At 41.1% G+C, this 15,200-nt stretch overlaps 1 protein-coding gene across 2 annotated transcripts in view; it reads left to right on the top strand.

Moving 5' to 3' along the window:
• Positions 1 to 15,200, top strand: part of LOC122806570 — a 674,088-nt gene that overhangs the window by 116,190 nt on the left and 542,698 nt on the right. The window lies entirely within an intron of this gene.

The following is a 15,200-nucleotide window of genomic DNA, read 5'->3' as shown; positions in this document are numbered from 1 at the left end:
ATGTACCTGTCACATAGGTTCATAGGTATGTAGTAGACTATCTCCACGAAGGCATATATCAGCCTAGGCAAGTTGTGCAGCTTTCACAACACCATTGGGTAGTCTCCCAAGGCCTAGTTCTAATACTTAGTACCCTAAGCCCCTTTCTAGTGGGGCTGCTGATGTGATGCCTGGCATGAATTGTCTGTTTCCCATCCACTCATCAAGGTTCCAGTTGAAGAGTTTCAGCAAGGGGTTCTATCTCATGTACATTGGGACTCTGTTCCACAGTAAGGCAAGTATCTGGGATGGTACTCTATCCCACCAGCATGTTGTATTCATCATTCTGATGAGGTTCATATCCCTGGAATGTGTAGGGTAACTCAATGTTGTTATCTGTAGATGGAGCATGTTCAACAGTTATGTGTTGACATGGTTCTGTATGTTAGGCAGAGTGTGCCTCTGAGTAGGCGGTATGCAATGAAGAACAGATTTAGTTTTACCAGTTGTGTTGCATAACACAACTGTTTGAGGCCAGTAATCCTCTTGGTGAGGTACCTATGTGGTCTCTACAGCTGCTGGATATGCTAAGTCAAGTGCATCCAAAATGGTGCACTGTACTCAATGATGGGTCTGATGATGTAAGAGTAGAGTGCCAACACTACCTCTTTAGATCCTGATGCAAACCCTTTGTTGATTAGGTGGGCCACATAGGATCTCCCAATCACTTTGGAAACATGGATGTCAAAGGAAAGATGACTATCTACTTGTGTCCCCAAATCCCTTATCACCTTGTCATTTTTAAGGGGGTAACACCTATGTGGTAGTTTGTGGGTATTTTGTTTTCAACAAAGAGGATCACTATGCATTCCTCCACAGTGATCTTGAGGCCATGATTCTGACACCACACATCTGTCTCATAGAGTCCCTTCTGGAGAATATGTGTCTTCCGGGGAATCTATTATGGCAAACACTTTACAGTTCCCAGCAAACTTAGTCAACCACAACCCTCCTGTGTTGGCATGTACATTTGAGAAGTCTATACCAAACAGGAGGGACCCCAGGACTGAACCCTGGGGGACACCAGTCATTAACGATGTAGAATCTGACATGTAGCCAGCAACTCTTAATGTGTGGGATCCATCTGTGAGCCAGTTTGCAATCCATCTTGTGATGTATGGATACATGGCCAGGTTGGTGAGTTCATCTATGATACCTGACTGCGGAATGGTGTCAAAGGCCTTAGCGAGGTATAGGTAGGCTGTGTTGAGCTCATTTCAATCATCTGTAGCCTGGATAACTGTCAAAGAAATCCTCCCAGTTCAGGAGGGGTGGTCTGCATTTCACGAAGCCAAACTGAGTGTGCTCAACTGTGTGAATGTTCCCAATCTCTGTATTGTTGACTTCCATTATGATTGGCTCCACTGCCTTGCAGAACACACTCATTAGGTTCATAGAGCATGAATGCCAAGGGGTTTTTGTGGCCCCAACCCTGTGGAGTGTGAAGAACATTGCTGTGCAACATTCTATGGGTACATATCCTGTAGAGAGCATATAGAGAGAGGTGTAGGTATCCTTGATGAATATGAATACATCCTCACCGTATGTGCTATGATTCAGGTTCTGATGCTGGAAGGTATGGAATGAGTAGTATCCTGGTAGTGCTGGTGTGCTGTCTGGAGCCTTGAACTAGGTTTCTGTTACTGCACAGATATCAATATTCTCCATAATGAGAAGTGCCTCAAGTGTGTGCATCTGGAGGCTGAGACTTCTGGCAATGAGTAGCATTTAGCTCACTTTGTGGTTATTTGTGTTGGTTATGGGGTTTGGTTTGTCCTGCGAGACCGGTGTTCCATACCTAAAGTCAGTGCCTCATTGGTCCCATCTGACCATAAGCTAATTACCCTACATATCCACATTCTGGACCCACACCCCCATTAAGGAAACCAGGTTAAAAAATGTCTCCAAAGCCAACTTCATGCTTCTTAAGACAGAAGTGCTGAACTGCAGGACACCCATGCAGATGGACAATGCAGTTACGACTACTGAATCCTTCCCAATTGCACTTTATAAGCACTTAAATGAATGCATGCATCATGCTATCCCAAACAGAACCACTATCCTACAAGAAAAGGAAGCCAATCTGGTGTTCCCCTGCCATAAACAAACTGCACAACAATAGGAAGAAACTGTTGCAAAGGAGGGTAAAATCCCATGAGTGGAGGAGCTCCATGGTCAACATCAGTAAGAAGCTGTGATCCTTGATAAAATCCTCCAAAGCTAATTATGAAAACAAAATCGACACAGATTCTAAAGACAACCACAAAGCATTCTATAGCTATGTCAAGAATCTCAATGGCAACACTCAGATCTGCTCTGAGTTACAGCTCAATGGCACTAAATATACAGACCCAACTGATATTGCCAACATCCTGGCAGATAGGATCAGTGCTAACTTTACCACCCTCTCACCCATGAAAGAGCACATCTCTATAACAGAAGACTGCAAAGGTGCTGTCATCACAGCTGCACAGGTAAAAAACACTCTCCAAACCCAGGAACACAGCATCCATGGGACCAGGTAACTTCCCAGGCTGTGTTCTGCACAAACTACAGAACAAACAGGCACCACACTGACGTACCATGTTCAGTCATAGCCTCACCTCAGGCTTTGTGCCTGCTGAATGGTGCACAGTGACAGTTATCCCACTACACAAGGGTGGAGACACCATGGACCCCAGGAATTAGCGCCCCATTAGCCTGATGAGCCTACTCTGCAAGGCCATGGAATGTATCATCATAAAACTTATAAAAAAAGACATTGGTAATCTCCAAACTCTATACCACAACCATGCTGGGTTTGTAAAATGCAGATCATGTCTCCTAAACCTGATAGACATCATTGAAGCAGTCACCAGAACCATAGACAAGGGTAAGGTGGTTCGCACAGCCTATGTAGATCTTGCCAGGGCTTTCAACACCATCCTCCACTCTGGAATTATAGATAAACCCACTAAACTAGGTATAAATTGCTATGTCACAAGATGGGTTGCCAACTGGCTCACTGACAGAACACACACTGTGAAAGTAGCAGACTCCAAGTATGACTTTGGACCAGTGACAAGTGCAGTACCACAGTGGTCAGTCCTGGGTCCTGTCCTGTTTTGTATCTACCTCCCTGAAGTAAACTTTAACATGGAAGGTCTGTGGCTAATGAAGTTTCCAGATGACTGCAAACTAGGAGCCATAATTGTAAATACTAAAGATGTGGATATCCTACAAAAGGGCCTCACTGAGACAGATGCCTGGTATCAAAGCCATGGCCTCAAGCTCAATGCCAAAAAGTGCATTGTCATCCCCTTTGGTAAACACTCTGTAGCCATGAACTACAACATAGGCGGTAGTATATTTAACACTGAAAGTGTGATAAGAGTCCTTGGGTCACAGGTGGACAGTGGACACACCTGTGATAATCACATCCCCACAGTAGTCAGGAAATCCTATTACGTGGCACACCTCATCACAAATGGTGTCTCATGCAGACTAGAAGAGGACATTTTTCCCCTCTACTCATCACTCACTAGATCCATGATAGAGTACAATGCCCCTTTTGCTATGTACCTCACAAGACATCTACAACAACTGGAAAGCCTGCAGAAATACCTAACAAAGAGCATTAGCAGCCTGAAATACATGCCATACACAGGCCATCTCAAAATGCTCCAGCTGTACTCTCTCGCATATCGCCTACTCAGAGGTGATCTCTGCATAACATGCAAAGCTATGTCAAACACAGAGCTGTTGGACATGCTCCACATAAAACACTCACAATCCCTCTGATCTTTGGCCCCAAAACCCAGAGTGAAATACAAAAGGAAGGGGTGTATCCATTTACCTTATGGATACCCACACCTTCAAGTTAGTGGCACAGCATGAGGCCTTGGAGACCATGCAAGTGCAACTAACATTGGGCAAAGCTGCTTATCAGATTGTAGCCTGCTACAGATCACCTACCTTGTCTCAGGAACCTCACTCAGTATTCCTGAGAACAGTGGAAAATATAAAGGTCCTACCAAACACCATTATATGAGGAGATTACAACTACCCAAACATTGAGTGGGAGAATTACTCATGTACAATGTCCTTTACCCAATGTTTCCTAGAGTTTAAAAACTCAAATGCCCTGGAACAGCTGGTCACCACACCCACTAGAGGTGACAACATACTGGACCTGATCATCACCAACATGGGGTACCAGTGTTCCACAACAGAGATAAACCCCTCGCTGGTAATATCAGATCATAAAGTAATCACACTGGACATCCACATCCCACCCCCCACCCCACCCCAGTCAAGGAAATCACTGTGAAGACATTTTGAAAAGCAAACTGCACACTTCCCAAGACCAAAGTGGAAAGTTCCAAAGCCCCCTTGCTACAGGATAATGCTATACAAATCATCTGCCAAATCATTTACAAGTGCATTCTATGAGCATATACAGGGATGCATGGATTGAGACATCCCAAATAAAACCAAGATGCACTCCTCCAAAAATCAGAAACCAATCTGGTGGTTGTTGCCCATAAATAAGCTATACACCAGAAGGAGGAAACAAACACCTGATAGAGCAAACTTCACTAAAGGAAAGGCATCACTGATCATTATTAGGAAGAAACAATGATCACTCATAAAATAATCCAAGGCCAATTTCTAAAGACAAATTTCCAAGGAATGTAAGAATAACAACCACAAAGCCTTTGTTAGCTATACCAAACATTTAGGTGTCAGCTCTCAAATATGCTGTCAGCTATTGCAAAATGGCAAAAAATACACTGAGCCAACTGACATTGCCCACATCCTGGGGGACAAGTTCAGTGCAAACTCCCCCCGTCACCCCCAAAAGGGCCTGTGTCCATCCCAGAAGAATGCAGAGCCCCAGACTTCATGTACATGCAGGTAAAAACAGCCCTCTCCAAAGCTAAGAACACAGCATCAATGGAACTGGATGGTGTCCCAGGCTGCTTCTTACACCAGCCCCAAAACGAACTACACCCTCACTTACATTCACTGTCCAGACTCAACCTTACCACAGGCTATGTACCCAAAGAATGGCATACAGCAACAGTCATCCAGCTCCACAAAGGGGGTGCCACAACAGAACCTGGAAACTATTGCCCTATAAGCCTACTCAGCCTGGACTGCAAAGCTATGGAGCAAATTATCATGGAACCCATAAACAGAGATATTGGGAACCTCCAGACACTGGACTCTACCCAACTTGGCTATGTTAAAGGCAGATCCCCTGGAATGACACCAGAAACTAAGCCAATTGTTAAAGTCAATTATTTTTTGTTTGTATTGGGGCATCATTCTGGGTGATGGCAGAATGCTGCTTAAGACTAGGGACATATCTGCCTGGGACACATAATCAGCTAGCTCAATCATGTCTCTGCTCATATAGTCCAGAGAGGTACATCTCAAGTCATTCATGCCGACATGGACTATGACAGAGTCATAACAGTACCTGCTGTTGAGAGACTTGAGTGCATGTGTGATATGGTGGATTCTGGCACCTGACAGACAACTAACCATGACTTTCTCCTTATCCAGCCTAGTGAGAGACACATCTGTGTGTCTCACAATGGAGTCGCCTATGACTACTGTGGTGGGTTTATGGTGAATCCTTAGTGATTGTGAGGCACAGGTGTGTGGACTATGCGTGGTATGTGGTGTGGAGGGCTGTGGAGTTTGCGTGTGTTTTTGTCTCAGAGGTCTCATTTGTTTGGGTATGTTTATGTGGAGGACCTCCGCATATGTAGGTTTATGTTGTGTAGGTGTAAGTGGTGTTTGAGGTGTAGTGATTGTGTTGACAACCTTTTCAGTGCCAGATATACTGGCTTGAGGGGAAGAGAGCTTGGACTCTAGGTTCCTAATGTAAATGCATCTCTCACATATTATGTTCCTAGGTGGTAGTAGTAGATGGTTGTCTGTGTTCATGAGGCAGTTGCTACACTGCCTCAGGATGCCCATATCAACCAGACTGGCAGGAGAAACTGTAGGAAATTGTCTATCCATAGTTGTCAGAATCTGAGTGAGAAAGGCCAGGAAGAGCTAAGGGGTGGGCCTAAAGCTCAAGTTCTTAAACCAAAATCAAGAGCTTAGAATAACACTTAAGAAAAACACTCAACAATTTAGACAGGCTATAAACAACATGTAATAATTGCAACTGAAAAGATGCAGTTGAAAACTTTGGAGAACAGGCAGCAAGTAGCAGGAAAAATCAATGCAAGATGAAGTAACATAGTAGTAGGAAGAAACACATATTAGAAAAATATAAGCAGCTGAATAAAGTGTCTTTTTTTTTAGTAAAAAGGGAGAGAGCAGGAACAGAAAATATTTCAAGGTTAAGGGACTAAGGGGTTTGGCTTTCCCAAATGATCTCTCTAGTAGGTAGAATGAACTAAAGAAATAGGACTGGGAAGGGTGTCCCAGATCAAATTTACAGTAGGGGCAGGGACTGCAAAAGTCACCAACTTTAAGAACAGAAAATGAATAGGGTGGGGTTGTGGGAGAAATCCAGTTTCAGCACAGATCAAAAACAATGCCAGCAGATATGTAAATAATGCAGTCAAGCAAAAATAAGAGTGCAGAACTCTGAACAGTTAACATGCTAAAAAAGATACTTATCAGCTCTATATTTCCAGATTGTTTGAGAAGCACTCTCAGTCAGAACACAAGGAGATTTTAGCAATGATATGCAGGGATTTACAAACAGGGACTATTTTTATACCAGCAAGCCTTGGGACAATCAGATAACACAAAAGCTGTTAGACCAGTTTTATCAACTTTAAGAAAATAACAGGAGGGGTAGGAGAAAACCAGTTTCAGCACAGATCCAAAACAATGCCAGCAAATGTATAAATAATGCAGTCAAGCAAAAATTAAGTGCTCTGTATTTCCAGATTGTTTAAGAAGCACTCTCAGTCAGAACACAAAGAGATTCTAGCAATGATATGCAATAATAATAATAATAATAATAATAATAATAATAATAATAATAATAATACTGCATTTTTCCATACTCAGGATTTCTATTTAGGCCATCCCTGACTCAAAGGATGAGACAAAAGCTCTAAAATGCACACCAGAGCACCTACAACCCCATAGCTTCTGAAGTCTAGTGGTCCCTAGACCCCAGCTGAATGTATCTATTTTCTCACTAGTTATTACAGTGCAGTCTTTGTTAGTTAATGTAATAAAATAATGCAAGAAAAAGTAAAATCAAAGAACAAGATTAAATTTCTTTCATTAGTCATGATTTTTGTTCAGTCCATCAGTGGATGACAAATTGTGTTAAAAGATACAGTACAATTCACCTCACAACATCTAAAAACAACAGTGGCTGAGACCCTAGTGGCCCCACACTCCCAGCTGCAATCTTGTCCAGTTTCATTGTGTTGAAAAAATACAGGATAATGATGTGTAAGACAAAAATATGAGAACAGGAAGAAAAACAGCAATATGGTTGATGTGAGGATGCTGAGATGGGAGAAGGACTGGGGCCAACAATGGAATGTGTGGGGGGGAAGCAGTGAGGGACAGCAAGTGCTCTTCATCACCTAGGGTGTCATTTCACCTAAGGCCTGCAGTAAGAGAAGGAACAAACCTTGGGAGGACCTGCATTTATCAAACACATGCTAATGTTCAGGTACTAGGTATGCTATTAACTCTTCCTTCCAATTTCTATGGTATTTATTGAAGATGGAACAACTCTGTACTAACCTGGTCTATTTGCAGTGACATTCTTGGCCCCTACATGATATTTCTTGCTCTCTATTTTCACTTTATTAGTCCCAGCAATGAATCACGTATGCTGCCAATAGTTTATTTTCTCAGTTTAACTACTGTCTTGAACATTAGGCAATGAACACATTTTATTTCCTGCTTGTTTTATGTTCAGACTATCATCGGATTGAAAGGTTGTAAAAAAGCTTTGAAATGTAAAACAAAGTATCAAGAATTCCTTGGCTGTTTATGGGTCAGCCCCTCCAGAGTCTTGGTTTAATTCATTTTACTCCCACAATTAATATAGTGATATATGTTTGGAAACACCCGACATCCCACTTCTGCAAATTAAAATGGTAGCAACCCAAGCAGTGTAGTGTTCATACTGCAATATGAGCCCATACACTGGGTATATAGCCTTCTGAGCCTCAATTATAAAAGACAGAAATGCAGGAAACATACTCAGATCTGTAAGAGATAACTTTTTCGGTACTCATTTCCTTAATTATTGGGGTACATAATGTCATACATAAGAATAACACAGATCCATGTGGTAGGACCCTTTCCAGCTCCTTTGCCACTTCATGATAAACTCTCTGTAGCTTCTGTGAGCATGTGATACTGGTGAGGCTCTCACCATATTTTTATCCCTGCAGACAGAGACTTCAGAGATGGACAATATCAGGCACACATATTGACTGGTACCATACTTCGGACCATTATTGTTTAAAGCATCCCATCTTAATCCATATTTATTTATGAGTTTTGCCTAATCGTAAAAAGATTATCATACTGGAAAACTTGAGCTCCCTTTAGAAGAAACAATGTCAGTAAAAAACTTGTTCAAATTCAAGCAGACTGCGGACATCCTTATTTTTAAACATCCTCTCTATTGCTGTAATAGCTGGCTGCACATTTCATCACTTCCCTTCCAAAGCTGTATAAGAATGTATACCTTATAATCAGTATACACTGTTCTACTGCCCTCTGTATTTCCTTGTTCTAAGTTATTATTAGTATTATGTTTACTTGTTTTTAAGCTGGTTGTATGTGAAACTAGAGAAGATACAGTATTCAGAGAATCCTTAAGATACACACAGGAAAATGCATAATACTTTGAAAATCCTCATTGTTGGTGCTTCATCCATTATTACTTCTTTTTTCGGTGGGATAAATTGTAGATACCAATCATCCTTATTACATATTTGAACAGTACTAGAAAAAGAAATGGCCAGTGCAAAAAAGGAGCGTCAAGCTTTTTGGCATAGAATATTTAAATGCAGGTTACAGAAAGGGAAAGCAGTGAAAAAATAGAGAGGGGTTAAATGCAACTGCCTTTTTAGCAGAACATTAGTGTTTTTTTTTTGTTTTGCTCTAGAACTCTATCTAATAATTTTAACATTTTGAAAAGCTTAATCTTTAAAATGTGATTCACTGCACTTTTGAGACTGACACCATGTTGACAAAATAAATTACAGCAAGCTGTAGAATTACATCTATGAAAATACTGATGGTATTGGGTTAAAACTTGTAGTGATATCACCTTCGGCCCCCTGTGACATACCTCTGCAGCGGCAGTACTGTCATTTTCCTGTCATGGTCCCTTTCTTCAGGATGCACTCTGTAGTGTGCTGAATATGATTACTTTGTGCTCTCCCTTCTCTCTCTCTCACTCTCACTGTCTCTGTCTGTCTTTGTCTCATTTCAGCCTGGTACATTTTATGTCTTACTCAATATTTTGCTTCTGTTTTTTTTTTTTCAGTACGTGCCCTTTCTTACTAACTGATGACTTTGCTCTTTTTTATTCTGTTTTCTGGCTCAGCCTCTCCACTTTTTACTGCCATTGTGTTTTACCTTCTTGCGCCCTATTATTTATTATGTGTTTAAACATACAGTCATTCTGTATATAATTTGCTACCCTAATGTTGGACTGCTTGCTCTCACTGTGCTTGAAGTGTATATTTATGAGTTACTTATTGTGCTTATAATTTATTTAAGGCTGAAACAGTTCATGGACCAGTACCAACATACTACAGCAAAGTAATTACAGTAAACGTGAAATCCGTGAATAGAAAGCATTAATATACAATTAGTATAAAAAGTCTGTTAAAAAATGCAAAATACATAAGTAAGCAATATTAGCAAACAATGCATCTAGCATGTAGACTTACCTTGACATATACAGAAGTATAAAATTTAAAGTGTTACTGTACATGGTAATTGTCTAGGGCTCTGGAGCAGGAAATTGAGTAGAAGTCAACAATAGAAGGAAGACCTGATGTGTAAGATCCCTTCTTGTAATGGTACTGAAAGCAGGATTTATGGGTTGTACATATAATCAAATATTAAGTCTTGTTTCTGACTTGGACCTAAGACCTCAGAGCATTCTATACTGATATCACTTCCACTGGGGCCAGTAATAGATGCCAAGTTTTTTCCTTAAGAACTTTTTCCTTTCAGCTAGGAGGCAACCAGTACATTTACTACAGTCAAATTACAAACATAGACTGCAAGCACACATACACACACACACACACACACACACACACACACACACACACACACACACACACACACAAACAGAGAAAGTCCCTTCCACTGGCATTGTTAGAGTAATCAGGAATGAGAAATTCTGATGGTGTATGAACAAGCCAATCAGAATGGAAAAGCATAGCTAATATTAAGCTTTATACAGAAGTGTGGCATATATAAGTAAATCTATACAGAAAAGTAGGAATATGATATGAGGAGAAAGTATCTGGTTAAGTTTTGTATAGTATTGTTTTCTCTTAGCTTCTCACATGCTTCTCATAATTCATGCATTTTTCTTTTTTGTCTTATTTATTTGTGTGTATAAATTAGCACTGTTTGGTTGATACGGCACAGCCAACCCTAAAAGTAAGGTAAACACCATGCTCAGTAGTCCTACTTTATCTACAGTTCCCTGCATTGTGGCAAGGAACTTTTATATATGACCAGTGCTATAATGTGCACATTACAACAGAACACTGTAACTATCTGCCATTCTCTGTGCATGACATATTTACTGCACTTGAGTGAGTATATATATATATATATATATATATATATATATATATATATATATATATACACACACACTCAACTGTAGTTTAGATGATTTTTAAAATGACAAAATTCATATGGTCATGATCCAGTAACTGACATTTTAAAAAGTCATACAGATTGTGCTGAAATCATGGTACAGTAGGAATTGGTGAGTGTGCCCTTTATTAATTGTAATGCGATCTTGCAATTGGTATATATAATTAGCAGGGGATATGGGGGCTCAGGTGGGCTTTCCCCTCATCAAAAATGCTGTTTGTGTTGTTTTCCTGATTTTTGATTTTTTAAAATATTGATCATATCGTCTTGATGATAGGATAGGAATTTTGACATTTTAAAAATGTTATTATGTAAACTAGACCTGTGTATATATGTATATGTATATATATATATATATATATATATATATATATATATATATATATGTGTGTGTGTGTGTGTGTGTGTGTGTGTGTGTGTGTGTGTGTGTGTGTGTGTGTGTGTGTGTGTGTGTGTGTGTGTATGTACACAAACGATACTTGCTCATCCATGCCGCCATTATTATCAGAAATCAATGATTCTCTAACATTAGGAGGTGACAATTCTGCAGTGGTGGTGCTGGGTAAAGAATCATGTGTGAACAGAGCAAAGTATAATACCCTGTGAAAGTATGACTCAACACTAGAAGTATACATGAAAGTCAGGAGTAGAAATATTATCATTTGAAATCAAACATTTGAATAACATACCTTGTGCAGATTGTCATGCTTAATGTTCCTGAACAGCCTAACTTGTTTGTAATGGGCCAGGACCACTTACAGCCACTGATACTGAGGAAGATCTTTAAGTACCTGTGGCATCTCCAGGAGATACTCTTGGCTCATGGTGATGCTCTGTGTCAATATGCAGTACAGTACTGTGGAACCACATGGAAGTGTCACTGCATTCTCTTTATTCATGAGAGCTGACTCGACTGATGGCCCAACACCATTTGACCTACATGCCAATGTCAGGTAGACAGCTATTGTTTCACCAGCATAAGTAATGTTGTTGGCCCTGTGGTGGACCATTCAATTAGATATTGTCCTGACCACCAACAACATTGATATCTACCACCAGATCCTTCCAGGCATGTTCTCAATAGGCCCAATCAGCAATATCCTGCTCAAAGAGCTATCAGCCATGGAGTTGGAGGGCCTTAATTAGCACATCATTTTCTGCATCCATTAACCTTGTTTCCATGCAACTCTTTAAGTACACCTAGAGGTGTTTTTCTGATTGCTAAGTTTTTTACGTATTGTTCTGTAGGTATGGAAAACATTAGTATTACCATGTTGGTTGTGAGTGGCCAGAAAATTCCTTGCAACACTTTTCTACCCCTCACCTGTATACCATGCTGCTGGAATGTCTGAAAAGTCAGAGAATAACAGCTGTTTCCATTTAGTAGAGGTGAATTATGAGACATCTTGAACGATGTAATATTATCAATTTGTCTGATACCTACACAGAGTGAATTCTAGCAGTCCGGGTATTTTCAGAGTAGGATACCTCACATGAGGAAGAGTAAAGGGAAGCCTTTCCAACTGAGTGAATTGGAGTTACACGGAGAGTAAGAAGGGCATTAAATAGTTAATTTATTAAGAAGTCATTGGCAGCATCTTTGAAGCATTTGCCAAAGTAGATCTTAAATGTCCCATGACATTTGTTTAACAGAGGTAGGGTTAAAAAATACATATATTTAAAATTCTCAGCAGAAAACATGGAGCAATAACCTAGTACTCGATATTTCATTGAAATCATTCATGTTTGAAGATGTAGTCCAGCCTTTTTCCAGCAGACATATGAAGACACCATTGGTAGGGCATACTTGCTCTAGCCCACAAATTTATTTTATTAGATAATCCATTAATCAACCTGTCCATTCATATATATATATATATATATATATATATATATATACAATATATACAATTTGTAGTATGCTACAGGCCACCCTCTCAAACTCAGGAACCCCACACAGCCTTCCTGAAGACACTGGAGGGTATAAATGTATCTCCAAACACCATTATATTGGGTGACTTCAACTACCCGAATATAGACTGGGAACATTACTCAAGCCCCAACTTTTTAGCCCAAAGGTTCCTGGAGTTCATAAATTCAAATGCCATGGAACAACTAGTCACCGTTCCCACAAGAGGAGAAAATATACTAGATCTCATCATCACAAACATGGGGACAAAATGATCCACACCGGAAGTATATCCCTCATTGGTGAGATCAGATCATAAACTAATCTCACTGGAAATCCACATCCCTCCCCCACCCCAAACAAAAAAGACCACAGTGAAGAACTTCTCTTAAGCAAACTTCACACTACTCAAGACTGGTGTGGTATCCTTCAAGGCCCCCGAGCCAGTGGAAACCACAACTCAAGCTGCGGAAGCCCTTACAAATGCCTTCTACAAACACCTCCAGGACTGCATGGATCAGGCAATCCCTAATAAAACCAAGACTCTTTCCACCAAGGGCAAACGTCCAGTCTGGTGGACCACAGCCATAAACAAACTTTACAATAAGAGGAGAAAGCTGTTACATGATAGAGCAAAATCCATAAAAGAGAAGACACCCTTGATCATTATTAGTAAAAAAAATACAAGCACTCATAAAATCATCCAAGGCCAACTTTGAGAGAAAAATTGCCATAGATTCAAAATACAATCATAAGGCCTTCTTCAGCTATGTTAGAAACCTGGGTGGAATCTCCCAGATATGCTCAGAATTAGTCCAAAATGATACAAAAATCACTGAACCCACAGACATTGCCAACATACTGGCAGACAGGTTCAGTGCAAACTTCACCCCCCTCTCCCCCCAGAAGGAGAGATAACTATCCCAGCAGAGTGTAGCCTCCCAGACATCTCAAATGCGCAGGTAAAAGCTGCTCTCTCTAAAGCTAAAAACACAGCATCAATGGGACTGGATGGTGTCCCCGGCTGTGTGCTACACGAACTCAATGAGGAACTAAACCCACACATAAGGCAGCTGTTTAATCTTAGCCTTACCACAGGATACATGCCCAAGGAGTGGCGTACGGCAACTGTGGTCCCACTCCACAAAGGCGGTGCCTCTACTGACCCTGGTAATTACCGCCCCATAAGCTTAACAAGCCTGGTCTGCAAAGCTATGGAGAGGATCATAATGGAACTCATAAACAAAGACATAGGGGACTTGCAGACATTGGACCCGACCCAGTTTGGCTTTGTCAAGGGCAGATCATGCCTTTTGAACTTGGTCGACTTCTTCGAAACAGTCACCAAGGCCATTGATGAGGGAAAGGCAGTCCATACAGCCTACCTTGACCTTGCAAAAGCTTTCGACACAATACCCCACTCAGGTATTATAGAGAAACTTACCAGCTTAAATGTAAACCCATATGTCACAAGATGGGTTGCAAACTGGCTAAAGGACAGAACCCACAGGGTTAGAGTTGCTGGCACCATGTCAGACTCCAAGCCGGTCACAAGTGGTGTCCCACAGGGCTCAGTCCTTGGCCCCATGTTGTTCGGCATCTACTTCTCAGAAGTACAGGCAAACATAGGAGGACTATGGCTGACAAAGTTTGCAGATGACTGCAAACTGGGTGCCATAGTGGAAAGTACATCGGACACAGATATCCTTCAGAGGGGTCTCACGAAAACTGATAGCTGGTGCCAGAGCCATGGCCTGAAGTTAAATGCCAAAAAATGTATAGTCATACCCTTCGAGAAAAACAAGGTAACCCCAAGCTACCATATAGGTGGCAATCCACTAAGCACAGAAGAGGTTATCAGGGACCTGGGGACCCAGGTTGACAGTGGCCTTTCTTTTGACACTCACATTGCTAAAGTGGTTAGAAAGACCTTCTACATTGCCCACCTGATCATGAAGGGATTCACATCCAGATCAAGTGAGGTCATTGTTCCCTGTACTCTTCACTTATCAGACCAATGATTGAGTACAATGCCCCATTCGGGATGTATCTCACCCGACACCTGCAGCAATTGGAGAGACCCCAAAAGTTCCTCACCAAAATGATAAAGGGATTCCAAAATCTGTCATATGCTGCCAGACTGAAGAAACTCCAGCTCTATTCAGTCGCATACCGTCTGCTCAGAGGTGACCTGTGCCTGACATACAAGGCCATGTCCAACCCGGAATTAATGGACATGCTCCACCTCAAAAAATCCAAATCTACCAGATCCACTAGAGCAAGTGACTTAAACCTTAGCACGGATATAAATAAGACATGCTGGAGGGATAGATTTGTCACTCAGAGACTCCCTATGCTGTGGAATAAAATCCCGGTCCATGTGAGGCAGAGCACCTCGCTGGCT

This window comes from Protopterus annectens, chromosome 7.part0 (genome assembly GCF_019279795.1).
Source record: "Protopterus annectens isolate FY-2018-M chromosome 7.part0, PAN1.0, whole genome shotgun sequence".
Classification (NCBI taxonomy): Eukaryota; Metazoa; Chordata; order Ceratodontiformes; family Protopteridae; genus Protopterus; species Protopterus annectens.
The sequence above is the reverse complement of the archived record's forward strand: the minus strand, read 5'-3'. Positions and strand labels throughout refer to the sequence as shown.